The sequence below is a fragment of the Lagopus leucura genome, unplaced genomic scaffold (genome assembly GCF_019238085.1).
Source record: "Lagopus leucura isolate 7727_CA_CO unplaced genomic scaffold, USGS_WTPT01 205-4_obj-0_obj, whole genome shotgun sequence".
In the NCBI taxonomy this organism is placed as follows: domain Eukaryota; kingdom Metazoa; phylum Chordata; class Aves; order Galliformes; family Phasianidae; genus Lagopus; species Lagopus leucura.
Window position 1 is genome coordinate 1,932 of NW_024966775.1, and position 17,576 is coordinate 19,507.

Here is a 17,576-nt window from a genome sequence, read left to right on the forward strand (position 1 = left end):
ATCCCCATCCCCATCCCCATCCCCATCCCCATCCCCATCCCCATCCCTACCTCCATCCCATCCCCATCCCCATCCCCATCCCCATCCCCATCCCCATCCCCATCTCCATCCCATGCCCATTCCATCCCCACCCCCATGTGCCCATTTCCATCCCCATTCCATCCCCATCCCCACCTCCATCCCATCCCTATCCCCATGTTCCCATCCCCATCCCTATCCCCATGTTCCCATCCCCATCCCCACCCCCACCCCCATCCCCATCCCCATCCCATCACAGCTCTGGCTTTCCTCCCTGCTGTGTCCCATAGGAGCAGCTCCATCCATCCACCTCACCCCACAGTGGCTGTTTCCTCAGGAATCCTGCTAATCTCATTGTGAGCAGGACGGCCTCATTTGCCCGTGATTTTAATTTCCCTTCGAGTTTTGCTTCCTCCTATGGAAGGTGGGAAATGATGCAATGCTTCAAGCAGAGGATGGGATCGTCCACACCTTCCTGCTCCATCTGCAGCAAAGAGCCCCAGCCACAACTCAAACCGATGGTCCTGGGGGGTCCCTTACAAAACGTTGCTCCCACCCTTGGCTGCCTCTCCACCTTTTGCAGATTGCTTGTAGCATTGGAGCTTTAACGCACAAAAAAGACCTAAAAGTGCACAGCTTACATAAAATGGGAATGGGGAAAATGTTGGCTTTGGCCACATTTCTTGGCTGCCCTTTGGATGATGCTGCTGTTCTCTGTTACAATTGGGTAAGAATGAACCTCAAGGGAAGAGGCTAAAACCCAAAGCGCAGAGGGAGTGCTGGGTTCCTCCAGCCAGAAGACCTGCATGAGTGCTGTAAGCTAAAATGGTGCTGGGTGAGAGGCAGCAGATCTGGAGCTCTGTGGGCTTTGTTCTCATAGGGGGCACTGGCAGCAGCTGAGAGCAACCCCTGGGTGCATCCTGTGCAAGCCCTGGGCACAGAGCTCCTTCTGCATCTGCATCGTGAAGCAGGGAAAGCGATGCACTCAGCCTCAAATCAAATGTGATGCCAAGGCTCTGTGCACTGCCCTACTGCCCCAAAGAAATCCCAATTTCATCAATTCCCCCATCAGCACTGTGCTGCATGTTGAGTTGTAATCGTGACATCCTCAGATTGTAACGACCACAGCCCCAAGCCAGCAAAAATCCCTCGGAATCCGGCCTTGAGGCTTTGCCAGGAACCCTCCTTCCCACCCCGTCAGTCCTTCTGATGAAAGCTACCAGAATCCTCCCACCAGCTCCAAAAACACAACGTTTTAACTCTTTTCTGGCTCCCCACGCTGCTGACGCAGCTCCCAGCCCCATCCTGCTGGGATTCCTCCCTGTTGGAATCCGATATCAATTTTTGGCCGCGGCTGAAGTTTTGGTCGTGATGCTGTTGAGGGTGGAGGTTTGGGACGCTTGGGAGGGGAGCTGGGATGTTTAGGGGGGGTCAAGATGCTTAGTGAGGGGTTGGGGGCGTTTGGAGGGGAGTTGGGATCTTTGGATGTGGGGTGTTGGGATGTGGGGAGGTTTGGGGGGTTTGGTGGGGGGGTTTGAGGATGATAGAGGGGGTTGGGGCCGTGTGGGAGGGTTTGGGGATGCTTGGGGGCTGCAGGGATGCTTGGTGGGGGGGTTTGAGGATACTTGGGGGTGGTTTGGGGGTGCTGGGGGGGTTGTTTGGGGATGGATGGATTTGGGGACGCTGGGATGCCTTCCCATTGCACCCCCAAACCTGGTGCAACACCAAAAGCCAGCGCAGCGCAGCGCCCATCGCCGTGCCTATCCCAATGAGGGCACAAGCAATGAGAACTGCATCTCTTTCTCATCAAACCCACTTCTCCCCGCTGTGTAACGCACAGAGTTTGCTCTGGGAGCCCCCAGGATGTTCTCCATCACCTCCACCCCATGCACTCACCTCCTCTCCCCTCCTCCTGAGTCCAGCCTGCGCTCCGTTGCCTTTTTGGAGAAGGCTCTGAACCGTCCACCCCAGAAAGCAGAGCAGCAGCATTTTGCTTCCCCTCGTATTTCCCTCCAAAAAAAAAAAAAATATATATATATTTTTTCCTGTTTTGGTTTTTGTTTTTAGAGACGAGAGGGGAAAAAAGGAACTGATGCCAATACTTCTCTGATCACCGCATGTGTGGATGCGCAAAGAGCCTCCCCAAAAGAAGGCATTCCTCTGCTCCACGGGACTCAGATAACCTCAGCCTGCAGCTGGTCACGTTTCTTCTTTCTGATAGGGAAACTGAGGCAGGAAGCGAAATGACAGCTGGAGAAAAAATAAAAATAAAAATAAAAATCCCCAAAGTGTTGAAGGGAGGGGGAACCGAATCTGAGAGCTCCGGCCCCAAATCAGCAGCTCTCAGCAGCACAGCCCACAGCCCAACCTGACCCTGCGTGGTGCGGGGGTCCCGGTGTCCCACATCCTACATCCCAGTGCGGGGGCAGCTCGTCCAACCCCCCTCAGTGTCATTTCCTGCCTCTGGGCTGCAGCTCCGGGACGTCTGAAGGAACTGAGCAGTGCGGAGCAGCGTCCGAAGGCGACGCCGGGACGTATAGGATGATGAACTTTGCATGGGCATCACTCATCCTTCTTCATTTTACGTTGGGTAAAAAGGCATTTCTTTTTTTTTACTTACAAATTCCTATTTGCTGCTTTGGGGGTGGTTGTGATGCTGAGATGCTGTGCGGGGCTGAAGGGTTTTGGGGGTGTTTTCTCAGCAACTGGGGGGGCGAACTGAGAGCAGCTGGGAGCTCTGGGTCACAGCAAAGCGTGTGCTCAAGGTTTGATAGATTGCAATGCTTGCTGTACTGCACTCAAATGAACGCTCCGTACAGCTGAGAGCTGTAAGAGAGATAGAAACAGGGCGAGGGAAAAGGCAGGATTGCTCCAGCTGTGCTTTGGGAAGGCAGAACTGGAGTCAAGTTGGGCAGTGGCAGCACCCAGAGCTGCTCCTGCTTCCCAGGCAGCCAAGGAATGGAGCTGGGTGTCCTTTGAGGGGTTAAATGGGATTTTGGGATGAAAGCTCCTCGCTGTGACTCCCGTATTATTTCCCGTATTATTCTTAGCGTGGCTCCAGCGTAAATACAGCAAATAGCTTTCTCAGAATGCGTGGGGAGAAAGTGCTGGGAGTTTATCCAACTGGAGCCAAAAGGAGCACAGCTTTTCCCATGGCCATAGGATGTCGGCTGGGTGGGTATGAAGCGAAATGGAGCTCCAAAAACTGGAGATTGATGGGATGTGAGCAGCTTTAGAGGCAGGGAAATGGGATTCAGAGTCGTCATGCTCCCTAACGGTGGGGTGTGACGCTGAGAACCACTGGGTCCAGGCTGGGGAGGTTGTAGGGCAGAGAGGGGCAGCTACCAACCCCCATGCAACCTTAACGTGATGGGTGTCAAATCGTCCATTCCCAATTGGCTCCCTGTATACAAAAGTCCGATGTGGAGAAGGGAAACGAGCGGGGGCTTGCCGTGGTTTGGATTGAGCTGTGTGTGCGTCCATTTATAGTGGCTTGGCAGGGAGGAAATGCCAGGTGAGCGCTCGCAGCACCCCGAGGGCACCCAGGATGGATGTGGGCACTGGGGATGAGCCCCACAGCCCCCATTACTCCGCTCCTTTCCTTCAAATCCGTCCCTAAAATACAGGAAAACGCGACGCGGCGGCCAGCCCGTAACTTGATATCTTTTGTTCCACGACCTTGATTTAATTACGGACCAGATTGGGAATCCGTTACTCCCACGGGGGGAGGGGGGGAGAAGCAACTTTTGCACAAAGAGCCAATAAATCAGCGAAACCATTCCTGCAAAACCACATCCCACAGAGCTCCGTGCAGGGGGGAAGGCAAAGCGTTTCTTTTTTTGTGTTTTTTTTTTTTTTTAGGAAATGCTGAGATAGGAGACGAGGAAATGACCAAGTTTTTATACGACTACGCATCTCACTACAGTAAGCAATCTTCGTTTTGGGCTAATTTTGTGCAAATTGAGCGATGAAAGCGAGGTGGGGTGGGGAGCTGGGGTAGGAAAGAGGATTCAAAGGACAATCCAGAGCTGTTTTGATGGAGCTGGTCTGGCCCCTGCAGTTCTCATCATCACATGAGATTGCATCCCGCCAAGCCAATGGGTTACACTGGATGTAGATGCAAAATGGGCTCACGGGGCCTTGCTTTCATTCCAGGTGATTACTTATATGCCACTGCAGAGTACTATTATGACAACACCACGCTAATGCCCACAGTGTACACGGTGCTCACATACTATGAAGGTGAGGTAAGTCGGACTTCCTCTTCGTATTACTGAAAAAAAGTAGAAAGGGTTCTTCCACTGCAGTGAGAAATGGGTTTGAAATGTTGACTTGCAACTGTTGGACAACACAGAAGTGTTTGGGTGGAATGCATCCACGCCGCAGCTGTGATGTGCTGTTGCATGCAGGCTGTGATTCTTCCTGAACGCCCCTTTGAGCACCATATTGCTTTGGGGAAGAGATTTGGGAAAGATGGTGGTACTCTTCCAAATTCTAAGCAAACTGGAGGTCTTTGCTTTGCTAAGCTTCTGATAGGGAGAGTCCCCCGAGGGATGCTCCCAATGCAGATTGCCCCAACTGGGATGCTCCCAATGGAAACTGCCCCAACTGGGACGATCCCAATGGAAATGATCCCAACTGGGATGCTCCCAATGGAAACTGCCCCAACTGGGATGCTCCCAGCTCCCCACAGGGACACTCCCAACAGGGATTATCCCAACGAAGATACTCCTGGGCACATTTATTTTCCCCAAGGCCTAAGCAAGGGGACAGCATGAAGGCAGAGCAGTTGGGCAGGGCATGAATTCTGCCACCGCACAACACAGCTCCAAACCATGCTGGTTTTGACCCATTTCTTTTCATTGACTTCCCAGGAATATTTGGACGCGGAGGGATTACCCCTGCAGTGCCATCTGCCTCTGCTCCTCCTCCTCAGCCTCCTGCACCTCCTGCTATGATGCACCAAAGGTACAAAGCCAAGCACTCACTCCAAGCACCCCTTTAAGCCAGCAAAACGCAATTCTCTCCGAAGCAGCAGCGCTCTGAAGCACCTTTCCACAACCATCAGACCTCTGGGCACCCAGCTCTGCGCTAACGACAGCCAAAGAAGCGTGAATCACCACAGGAACTGTGTAAAAACCAAAAGCCAAAGGGACTTTTAGGGTGTTTCCCAAAGCACCCACCCATCCCACACTCTGCATGCAGCCTCCAGCATGGGGAACTCCACGACCCCGGAGCCCAAACCCTGTTGGCATCCAGGTGTGCTCTGAATTCCCCCACGGCCTCGAGTCCATCCAACACACAATGGGAGGACATGGGAATCACTTCCTAACCTCTTCCCCTCTTTGCAGACACGACGGCTGAGACGAAGAAAAGAACACCGTCACTGCATTGGAAGCTACATCCTCTGCACGAAGCGGTCATCTCTGTTTTTAGTACGGCTGTGATTTTATACACAGATTTTTTTCCCCCCCCCGGCAGATGGATGATGCCATCCTGAGCCATAAAAGCTGTGCAAACACTGAGGAGCTTTGTAATGACTAGCTTCTTTCCTACTTCCTATTATTCTGTTGTAAATATGAACTCCTGCCAATAAAGTGACTAACAATTGACTTTCTGTCTCAGTTGTGTGTGACAGCGTGGAAGCACACTGCTGATTGCAATGCCTGCACGGAAAGCACAGCATTGTTATCCCGATGGGGCGAACCTGCCCGGCCCCACTTCTGTCTCTAAGCAGCAAAATCTCAGCAGCTTTGGGGATTGAAGCAGATTTTTGCCATTTCCCAGCTCTGTACATTGTTAGATGTTAATGGAGATGCTTTGGTACAGCCCAAAGGATGGTTGTCCTGAGATGCCAGGAGTCAACACTGTGAGGTTTAATAGGAATTACAGAAATCAGAGAGACGGGAGAAATCAAAGCTCAGGTTGGAGGGGACCTCAGAGGTCAGCTGGTCCAATCTATTGTGATAAAAGCACATCCCATAGCAGAGCATCCAACACTTTGTGTATCCAAACCTTACATTCTCCAGTATTAGTTTCCACCATGGCCCTGGGGAGTTGTTGCAGCGTCTGCATGTTACCATAGTGACAAAATTGTCCTCTTGGGACCAACTGGAATCTCCTCCAGTGCCACTGGTGCCCATTTCCCATTTTTTTGTGCATGGTTCCTTGTAAATGAGGAGCGTCCGACTCCTTTGCAGACAGTCATCAAATACTGGGACACACAGATGAGGTCTCCTGAGCCTTTTCTCCAGGCTGAACAAGTCCAGCCCCTCACCAGCCCTTGAAGCATCCCACGGTTCTGCTTTGAATCCTCTCCAGTCCATCTCCAGCCTTTCTGAATGGCAAAAAGCGAGACCAGCATTCCCAGTATGGTCCAAGGAGCACGGAGCAGAGCAGGATATTTCTTACTTTGCTGATGCCACTGGCACTGCCTTGGCTTGCAGCGACTGATAGCACAGCTTCACCTCCAGAGGGTGAATGATCAGCCAACACCAGCAGAGCAGTGGTGCGCAGCTACTGCAGGAGCTCCATAACGTTCCTCCCTTGGACCTTTAAAGATCTTAGAAGCACGGAAATACAGAAGGGGTTGGGTTGGAGGGGACTGTAAAGACAACAGAACCATGGAATCGCAGCACAGTTGGGTGGGAAGAGATCTGGAAGATCATAGATCCATGGAATCACAGAACGGTTGGGTTGGAACGGGCCTTAGAAACCACGGAACCATGGAACAACGGAAGGGGTTGGGCTGCAAGGGACCTTAAATTCTTTACTCAGAGGGCAGTGAGGCCCTGGCGCTGCTGCACAGAGCAGTGTGGGTGTCCCACCCATGGAGGCATCCCAAGAACAGCGGGGAGGACCTGGTGGGTCTCCAGGGGTCCCCCAGAACAAGTAGGGCCACGTGGAAGACCGCTGACCATAGAGAGCGGCAGGGCAGAGAGGCTCCAATGGGAGGAAAGGGACTTCCGGGTGGCCGGGATGGACGGGCGCGGCTATAAAGGGCGTGGCCATGCAAATATATTGCAGCGCTGCACCAATCAGACGCACCCGGGAGCACGAAAGGACCGCTGGGAGGGCCAAGCGGGTGCGTTCTCGGCTTAGTGCGGAGAGGAAAACGGTTCAAAAGAAGTGCCGAAGCGATGGGGGAAGAGTGCTCGGGTGTTTAGTTGTACTGGGGGTGTCACGGCGTCTGGTACTCCCCATGCTCAGCAATGCTTTATTGGGCAATGTACACAGTAAAACCAACGGAAGCATCTCTTTACTGCAACGTGGACAGGTCAGGTTGGGGGAAGGATGCGGGGACACTCATTCAGCTCACTTCCTGGGTGCCCTTGCAGGGACAGCCTCAAACATCCTCTCCTGGAGCACGACTGATGCAGATGCTTCCATGGGAGTTTGGTGCTCCATTCCTTTTGGCTCTCTGCTGCATGCAGTGAGGACATGGACAACAACCACCCCCAGCAATAGGATCCCCAGCGCTGCCAGCAGCAGCAGCGCTCTGACAGGGCTGCAGAAGAGTGAGGAGACACCTGGGAAACAAACCACCCTCACGGACCTCAGAGCTGAGCGCGTTCTGCCCAACTCCTGCACCCAGCCACTCAGATTCTGCCTTTCTCCCAGCTGCTGCCATCAGGACATCGCCAGGTTCTGGTGGCAGCAGCTGGAAGGATGCAGGAAGAGGTGTAAGATCCAAGATCCAAGACCTAGCTGAAGGCAGCCTTGCCCATTGCAGAGGTTGGAACATCTTCTTTAGGAAGATGTACTTTGAAGAGATATGGAAACAAGAAGCCCCTTCCCCAAAGCTCAGCCCACAAAGCCAACAGTTCTGCCTCCCATACGCACGGGGCTGTTTGTCCCAGGACAGCACAGAGCAGTTCTCAGCACTCACCATAGGAGATGCTCAGGGTGATGGAGTTGCTGGACATGGAGCTGGGGCTCTGGCACTCATATTTTTTTCACCCCTCCATCCAGAGGAATGGGACTGTGATGGAACCTTCTCATGTAAGGCTTTTCCTGCCCTCCTTCCCCACTGTTTTGGGCTCTATTCACATCCAACCCCTGAGGTCATGCACATTATTTCTTTGGACTTTTTTTTTTTAGCCTTCCCAGAAGGAGATTCTATGCTGACACCAATGGAAAGAAACCCACTTTTCAAGTGGAGAAAAGTCTTCAAAGGTCACAGAGGGGGAAGAAGCTCTACTGTAGGGTCAGGATCTTTGTCTTTCGTCAATGTTTGCTACTTACAAAGATGAACCTCCATGGGGATATGGAGGTGGCTGCCAGCAAACGTGCATCATCAACATGAAAACATGAAAAATAAGGGCATTTGCAGAAGATTTCTGTAAGGTAAGAACTCGGAATATCGACCTACTGTTGTTTTTCCTTTGTCCATATATTTGAAAGACAAGCCACACTTATCAAACGAAATACCAACACAAGGTTCCAAACCACTGCCTGACCACCGGATTTCTACTGGAAACACAGCAGCTTGCTTAAAGCATCAGACAGGTCCAACAAGCAGAACTGGGGGAACAAACAGGGTTAAAACATCAAAGCACCCAGGAGCTACCGAAAAGAACGAGGGAAGGGGAACATGGTGGAAGAAACGCACCTTGGATGGGGAGCACGCGAGCACTGCGAGCGTCAGCGGCCGAGACGCCGCCGTCAAAAGTCATCATCTCCCGCCTGAAGCCTTCTGGGGTGTCGTAAAGGAGCAGGATGGGGATTTATGGAGGAATAGACGTAAAATAAAAGAGACACCTGCCTGGAGATCATCTCTGCCGGGACTCGAACCCGGAACCTCTGGATTAGAAGTCCAGCGCGCTCGTCCATTGCGCCACAGAGACCTCACCGTGAGCACAGCAGCGGCACCAGAACTGAAAAATCCCGCACCCCGCATCACTGGGGGGGTCCCCACACCCCACTCCCACCCCACGGCACCGAGACGGCACGAAAACCTGGCGCCCAGATCCATCTCCCTTGCAACCCGACATCTCAGCATCCCTTCCTCCCAGTCAGATGGGCGATAATCCCGGGTATGATCCATATCTCGCTCAGCAGCGGGGATGCAGCAAAAACCTGGAGGTAGGATTGTGTCTGCATCCCTGGCAACCTCTCCGCAGCATCTGTGGCTCAGCTGAGGGCAGAGCTAAATCCTGGAGCAGAGTGAATCGCTGCCTCTCCCAGAGCATCGTCACAGCATCCTCATCGCAGGGGAAAAGATGAAAGAAGATTCCGCTTACGATGCCAAACAGTGACAATAAGGAAGAAAGCTCTGCTTGTCACGGTGAAGAACAAAGAAACCTGCGGTTTAAGCAGAGAAATAAAAGAAAATGCAGCCATCGTCTTTTATTTTAAGCAAGCAGTCAATTGAGGGTGTTTAATTCTTCTCTAAGTGCATCTTCTGTCAGAAAAAATACAGGTGTCAAAACACGAGGAAAACCTTTTGCATCCTCCGAGCCACTACACAACAGGTGAAGCTCTGCCTCCTTGCTGCGATGACCCACATCCTGCATTTCTAAACCCCACAGTTTCTGGAGCAACGCTTACTCCCAAAAAGAGGGAGAAATCGGGCTGTGTGGCGATGCGGCGCAGGAGCAGAAACGCAGTGCCAGCCATCTCAGTGCTTCCCAGGTTAAACTGAAGCACTGGGTTCCACCCTTGGTGGTTCGTAGGAGGGTTTTCCATTGTCCTGACGCCTGCTTTTCAGTGGGTAAATGGCTTTTTAATGGGCGCTGAGGGTTTGTGCTCTGAAGGGCTGCAGAACATCAGTAGGGCGAGTGGGAAATCGGAACCAGAGTTTTTCCCTTCCTCTTTGCTCTGCTTTTCCTTGGAAGAAGGCTGCAAAGAGAGGAGAGGAAGGCGAGGGTTGAACTTCTATCAGACAAAACCCTTTCTGCTGCAAGTGGTGTCCAGAGAATCAACAGCCCTTGAGATAAATGGCTGCATGAACCAACTGCAGCGCCACAACCCCACCTCCACCTTGAGGATGCATGAAGAAAACGCCTACAGGCAGGGTGAACAAGGGCTGAGCTTAAAGGCTGCCACCTCATAAATCTCTGACCAAGTCATAAAGACCTGAGGTTGAACAGAAAAGAAGAAACAAATTTCACACAGCTCGTGACCGCACCGCGTGTTTCATGCTGGAACCAACCAACTTGGGGAGGTGACAGCCTCACAGGTCAGGGGATGGGGACAGGGAGGAATCTGCCCCTTCTAGCCTTCCCCAAGCTGTTGGCTGTCCCTCTGTTACTTCCAAATGCAATAAACCTCAAAAGAAGAGATTGGAGCAACCAGCACACCTGCAGGTCAACCATTTTTGATGCCAAGAATGCCAACAGAGCCATTGGTAGGAGAAGGACAATGAGCTGCTTTGAGACCGAAGCCACATCTCCATTTAGATGAAGAGATGAGGTTGTCCAACATGAGTTACAATGCTGTCAGGTGTTTACAACATGTCCCCAGTGCTCAGAAATGTTACGGGGATGAAAGAGCTGCAAACAAAGTGCAAATCATCCCCCAGCTCGGCCCCGGTTTGCTGCAAATGGGAAGAACGCACACCATGTGCAATGATACCAGGGAGCCAAAATAAACCAAAATAACTGCCCACCTTATAGACAGCTCCAAATTTCTCCAAATCCTTCCGACTTGCTGCCTATTTTCTTTTTTCCTAACTGTAATGATTTATTTGCCTTCCTTCTCTCGCCAACCATCGAACGCCCCAAGCACAGCCGCTTGGTTTGATCACCATGTCCTCAAAACTGCAATGTCTTTGTGTCTAAAAGGCACTGCACCAGCAACCCCTGCATTTGGCTCCCCTTCGTCGTCAACGTCTCATTATGAGACAGAGCCAGAAGTCACCAAGCTGGTGATAAAGAAAGACTCCAATCAGAAACCCCCACATCCAAACCCCTTCTCCTGCAGAGCAGAGCTCAGAGATGTGCTCCCCAACCCCCCTTGAGCCTGCTGTGCAGGTGGAGCAGGATTTGGAAGCATTACTGGGGTATCCAACGCAAGGTCACCACCTCCAGCAAAGCAACCTGAGGACAGGGGACATTTCCTGGAGGACAACACGGGTCTGGTTGGCACCATCCCTGCTGCCTTGGCATAGCTGAGGGAAAAAGATAAACCTGAGCCTGGGTGGGACAGCACAGAGCTCAGCAGCTGTTGGAGATGGGGTTGCCCAGCTTTCCTCTATTGGTTGGTGGTCCTGCAGAGCATGAGCTGAGGAGCTGCAACCTTCCAGGCCTCAGGACTGGGAACACAAGAATCAAGGATAAAACTCCCCTTCTCCGCCCCACAAGGGCTTTCCAAAGTTTAATGTTATGCCCTGAGTGATGACCAGGCACAGCTTGAGCGCGTTTGGGGCTCACAGCATCCTCTCTGCACGCGTTCCTCAGCACGCCTGATCACATGAACGCTCCAAGTCTGCCAGAATGCATCCAAACCTGCACCCCACCATCACCCAAGCACAGCTGTACAGTTCTAGGCACATTCGTGCCAACCTCATGGGCAAGACGGTGTTTCTGAGCACCCCTGCTGCTCTGCAGCAATGGCAACTTGGTTTTGAAGCAGCCAGAAAGCAAAAAGTCCCTCTGCCTTTGCTCCTTGCAGAAGAGCAGCATCAGCAATCTCTGCGTGCCACCGATGCCGTGTGATCCACAACCACCTCTGCCTAGGATGGAGATTGATGCCTCCAGGAGGACGGTGCCGTTTATGATTCATAAATTCAGGGCACATTTTGAAGGCAGATGTGAGGAGCTGGCATCTCTCCTCCAAGGAATACGGATCAGCCTCAGCACCGTGTCCTCCCCACATTTTAGCACGTTTTCTCTCCAAATCAACCTTTCCAGCAGCACCTCCCGCCTCGTCCCCAGCCCCACGTGCAGCAGGAAGGGCTGTGCCTCAGTTTCCCATCCCCACTTGGCTGTGTGGGCTCAGCCTGCCCGCCCCCCCCCCGGTGTCCCCACCGTCCCCAACCCATCGTGGTGGGACGCGTCGGCGCCACCATCGATGCTCCAGCTCTTCCCAAAGGGTTTCCCCATCACTCACTCGCTCTCAGCCCGATGCTTTCAGTTCCGCCGTCTCCTCCCAGCACTTCGGGACTTTCTCCCGTGTTTCAGGAAAATGAAAGTAGAAAAGAAAAAACAAGTTTTGTTTTCTTCTTTTCCACCTCCGGGCTCCCCAAACCCTTTCCCCATCCTCTCCCCTTCTCCCTCCAACTTTTGCCCCATTTCTCCCCCCGCTCTTTCTGCCTTTTCTCCGCGATTCCACCCCCCTCTTCTTCTCCGTCCCGTCTCCCTTTGTCCCCTCTCGTCCTGCCCTTTCCGCCCGGGGGGGGGGGGGGGGGGGGCCCCAGAGTTTCCATGGGGATGGAGGCGGTGGTTGCAGGAAAAACACAAAGACGATGGGGGAAGGGGAGGGGGCAGCGGGGACGTGGCTCAAAGAGCCGTGTGGGCTTGGGGGGCACCGCGCTCCCACCACTGCGGCCCCACTTTTTGCTTTAATTCATGCTTCTGGCCTCGTGCTCCTTTCTTTCTGAAGGAACACTAACGGGCCCTATAGGAAAAGGAAAGAAAAAGTTGTTAGAAGTAACCAGAAATACGTGGCTGTTCCGGATCTGCTCCTCCACGCTTACATCAGAGGTTGGGGAGGGTGAGAGATGTGGTTTGGGTCATGCAGAGCAAGCAAAGAGCATCGAAGGGCTGTCTGACCTCATGGGCATCTCCATCAGCACGTCCAGATCGACTCCGTCCCATGGGAAATCGTGGGCACCCAAAGGGGTGCTGCTGCCACCCAACGGGATGCCACTGTTGAATCACAGAATCTTTTGAGTTGGAAGGGACCCTTAAAGGGCCCAACCTCCCTGCAAAGAACAGGGAAACCCAGAGCTCCATCGGGTGCTCAGAGCCCCATCCAGCCCAACGTTGGGCATCTCCAGGGATGGGGCACCGTCACCAACCTGGGGAACCTGTGCCAGTGCCTCACTGCCACGACTCCAATCAACTTTTTCCATCCATCCAGTCTAAATTTTCCTCCCCGAAACCATTCCCACTTGTCCTATCACACAGACCCTGCTGAGGAGTCCGTCCTGCTCTCTGTCACAGCCCCCACAGGGCACTGCCACCACCACCCAATGGGGACACCGGGGTGATTCAAGTGTCACCAGTTCCTGAAGCAAAGAGCAAAGTTTGGGTGAAGCCAATGTTTCCGGAGGCTGAGCAGGGTTCACAGCCACAACCAATCCATGTCACACCTCCCTCATGCATATTAACTATTTTATCTCCCAATGCTGATCAGTTGTATCAAACTGCGTGTGTTTGTAAAGGTGTTCAGCTCTATTTTCCCCTCACCTGTTTGCAGTCTGCTCATCCCACCCATCCTCTGTCCTTGCCTGCAGTGGCTTTGCTTCTTGCCACGTTCCTTTGGCTCTCCTCCCATGCACCTGACAGGGAGGCACTGCTGTAGGAGGTGGATCTGAATTACAGCCTGCAAGGTTACAGCCTGTCACAGAAGGGCTTTTAATCTGGAAAGGCACAAGATTCATGTCAGGACACCAGAATGCATTAAAACCATTAAAAATCAAACAAGTTGTAATTATAAGACGACAATCATTGATTTTACACTTAATTCTAACAGCGTGCCACAGTTGTTAGCTTTAATCTGTTAGGATTTCACTTTTCCATTAATTAGCCAAACAAAACTAGGCTAACTGCTCATAAGACTCATGGAGAGCACAGAGGCTGGAGGGCAATGGAGAGGACGGATCCCTTCCCTCCTTTGCACCCCGAGGTCTTACCTCACATTATCTCTTACACCAACTTGATGCTGCTGTAGGAGAGCTTGTGAGTAGGGCTGAACTCTACAGGTAGAACTCTACTGGTAGAACTCTACTGGTAGAACTCCATAGGAGCATGGAGGGGACGTTGGATGGAAGAAGCTCTTCTGAACTGGACCAATCTCCCTGTGCTGCAGCAGTGCTTTCCTGAATAGAATTTTGCTGGTTCAGTTTGCCTGGCTAAAAACCACAAAAAATAGCATCTGCTTTGCGTAGGATTGGGCCAAATGATTCCTCAGAGCAAAGCAGGCTGCATGACGGTGCTACAGAAGGGCAGACCTCCATCTAGGAAACAACTGGAGGAGGAAGGGGACTGCAAACTTTATGTGGGCTTTACCTCTGACATGAATCTCCATACATGAAGCTCGTTGCTGCAGGGTGGAATCCAAAGGCCTTTAAATTCCAGCCCTGGGTATTTATCTGGGGGGAATGAAGTGGATGTGGTCTTTTTTGTGCAGGCTGGGAGCAAGAAAAGAGGGGAAAACCTGCTATCTGAGATTCCAGAGCTAATGAGGGAAATGGCTTCGGAGGAATGCTGATTTTAGGCTCTAAATACTGAAGTCATGAAGACCCGAAGGAGAGCACTTCCAGAGTTCTAAAGGCTCCTTCCCAACGCCGTGCACTCTGTGCTTCAGCTGCTGTGTTCCTACAGGTTCCCACTTGGTGCCACTGTTGTTCTGTATTTGTCCCCAGTAGCAGAGCAGCAGAGCGGGGAGCTCAGGACGGGCAGGAGAGGGGGGTGAGGACAAGGCAAGCACAGTTCAGCAAAGCAGAACAGGGCTGGAGTCCCTCACTGCAGAGATTTCCTGCAGCAAGACCCTTCTACTTGCAATTCGGGCAGGGACTCATTGCCATGGCTGAGCAGAAATGGGGAATCCTGAGCCTGTGGGGACGTGGTGTGCGGTGGGAACCCTGCTGAGGCTTTAGGGCTCTTGGTGCCTTTTTTTTTTTTTCCCTTTTTTTGAAGGTTTTTCTATATTTCCCATTCTTATTCAGAGGATCCCCAGCTACCGGTGCGTGGTGCTACGTACAGATGTGATTTGATTTCGTCCCCAAAGCGTCCTGAGATGCTGCTTGTCCCTGCTGAACGGTTGGCTTAGCAGAGAAGGAGCCGAGGCTTGGGTGTGCGATGCGTGGATCTGGAGGAAGCAGTGAGCTCCTGCAGCCAGGAGAGCTTCCTTGGCCATGGTGGCGATGGGCTGATGGTTGGAACTGATGGTCCGTGCCGCTCTTCTCCAACCTTAATGGCTCTGCGATTGCCCCAGGTGTTGCTGCTGCACCTCTGGCCCCATCCTGCTCTCCTCTCCATCTGCTCACAGCGAAAGCTCATCACTGGGAAAGATCAGTGTGTATGCAGAGGTCCCTTCGGGGGCTGATGGTGTCAGTAAGGCCTGAAAGAAGTTTGCACAGGGTGTCATCAGAGCTGCCTCTGTCAGGCAGGCGAGCGCCGTCGCACGGAGCTGAACTTGCAGTTGTATGGCCGTCATAACGAGGTGCTGGATATTAGCTGATGGCTTTTTGGCCTCTGGCCCAGTGAATGTTACAACAGAACAAATAGAGCCGTCAGATCTCCCCCCACAGCCCTCCTTAAACCGCAGCCCGGGCTTTGCGTGGCTCCTGCTTTACAGGGGATGTAGGATTTCATTACCTTGCTTCCTCCTAAAGAGATGTTTTCAGCCCCCTAAGATTTTCTGGATCTTTACTGACAGTTTAAGCACCTGCAGCCAATGAGAAACGCGGTGCCACTGCGAGGATTCCTTTTCTTTTTGATATATATCTCTGTATAAAACCCAATCACACCGCCAGTGCTGCTCGGCTGTAGAGCTTCTCATTGATATTTGAGCTTCCCAAACAGCAGCCCATCCTTCACAGCTTATTAACAGCCACTGCTGCCAACTTCTCCCATTTGGAAAAAAAAGGAAAAGAAAAAAGCCCACACATGAATTCTGGTTGTCCTGCAAGGCAATTGTGTGGCTTCTATGGCAGTTCTCCTGGACTGAGCTCGTGAAGCGCTGTGATAATTTTCATCGTCTACGCACAGCTTATCAATCTGGCCTTTAATTGTTATGAGCTGCCTCCATCTCTGTGAGTTACAGAGACTGATGGAAGGTTTGGACAAGGCAAGCAGGGCTGCTCAGCAATGGATGAAGGTCTTTGAGGTCCCTTCCAACCAACGCCATGCTATGATTCTGTTCAAGACCCGCTGGTTGGGTTCGGACAACGCCAATGCCTGAATTAACAATGAATTAACAATGAATTAACAATGATTTCTAAAGGTGATCTCAAGCAGCCACACCTGCTGACCTCAAAGATCAGTGCCAACCCCACAGACGCTCCATGTCCACAAACTCCCCGAGTTTGGGGAGCAACTGGGGGACGGCGTGCTGCGGATGTGATAATCAAGCCTCAGTGACAGCTCAATTTATCACCGTGCGAGCTCCAACGTTCTGACTCCGGAGAACGTTCCCCCTTGTCATTGCTTGCTTTTTACTCCCAATGAAAAATCTCCGACGAGATTCCCTTTGACGGCTCTCTTTGCATTCCTGGCGCACGCTCAGCTAGCCAAGCAAGTCTGTAAATAATTGAGCACCCGGCGTTCCCTTCGCGCTTCCCACCAGAACTGGCTCGGTTTGCTCCCGACAGCAAATATTTAGCGAGGTAATCAATTCCCCCCCCCTTGCCCCCCCCCCCCCCCCCCCAAAATCTTCATTTGGATAAGAAAACAAAATGCTTCTCGCGGATCTGGTATCTGATTATTGCTGGCACCCGTCCTGCCTTTCTTAGAGAGCCGTTTGCGGGGTGCCGTACCGGGAGATAATTATGGAGGATCACAGAAGCAGTTCAATTAGCTGCAGCTAATGCTTCCTATTAGCATTTTGCTGGAGCTTTTGGAGTTTTTTCAGCTGAAACACATAAACAAGCTCAAACATTCGCACGCGAAAGCGGAGACAGAAACAGAAACAAAGAGTGGGGAAGGCATCAGGAGAACCGCAGAGCAGGAGTGGTGCAGCGGGGGCTGCCTGCAAGATGTGGGCAACGCTGTGGTTCATCCCTTAGGGCATGGGTGCAACTCTTCAGCGTCCCAATGCTGAAAATACAAACCCCCTCTGGAGCATTAAATGGGGACTTTGCATTCCTCTCCATGATCTATCTGCCCCCCAAGTGTCTCCACGCTGCCTTGTATGAGATTTGTGCCTCTTTGGGAGCCACGGAGCCATGGATGTCAGCTGTGGATGCTCTGCTGTGGATCCCCACCTCCCACCCACTGCGTTGAGTCATTGGCTGTTGCAGGCTCCACGTCAAACAACTCATTTCGTGAACCTGTCTGCCTTTACCTTCACATTATCCTTGTCCCCCGTGCCCACTGCCTGTGAGAAGACACTTTGGAGCATCATACCAGGAAAGTAAATTCAATTTCCAGCGTCAATGAGCCCTGACTGCTTTGTATGAGGCCCACATTTGTGAGCGTTGTCCTGTGGCTCAAGCACCTTCCTTTGATGCTTCCACCCCAATTTCTTTTCAGGAAGCGATCAGACACTGCTATGCCCTCCAGTATGTGAGATCAAATGCGCCAAATGTTTTTACACCTTTTCTCCAGGACTGTCTGTCATGAATGGATTCGGCCCTGCAGCTCCTTCTTTGCTAATCGCTGCAATCATTGCACACCTGGGCTTTCTTGGGTCTCCCTGTCTCCCTTTCTTCATCTTCTTCCTCATCTAAA

At 52.2% G+C, this 17,576-nt stretch overlaps 1 long non-coding RNA gene and 1 other non-coding gene across 13 annotated transcripts in view; both read right to left on the minus strand.

The window, feature by feature from the left end:
• LOC122192777 overlaps positions 1–12,234 on the minus strand; it is a 13,930-nt gene extending 1,696 nt beyond the window's left edge. The window contains exons 1-6 of one of the 12 annotated variants that reach the window (XR_006182703.1): positions 12,070–12,234; positions 8,630–9,321; positions 8,453–8,541; positions 2,121–8,357; positions 1,915–2,028; positions 334–502 (exon numbers count right to left, since the gene is read on the minus strand). This is a non-coding gene — a long non-coding RNA (uncharacterized LOC122192777). Of the gene's footprint in view, positions 1–333; positions 503–1,914; positions 2,029–2,120; positions 8,542–8,629; positions 9,322–9,460; positions 9,859–12,069 lie in introns of all 12 variants that reach the window. The other 11 variants (XR_006182706.1, XR_006182707.1, XR_006182708.1 and 8 more) reach the window with 11 other exon arrangements.
• TRNAR-UCU lies at positions 8,791–8,864 on the minus strand. The gene has a single exon. It is a non-coding gene; the product is annotated as a tRNA-Arg (tRNA).
• Positions 12,235–17,576: the final 5,342 nt, after the last annotated feature.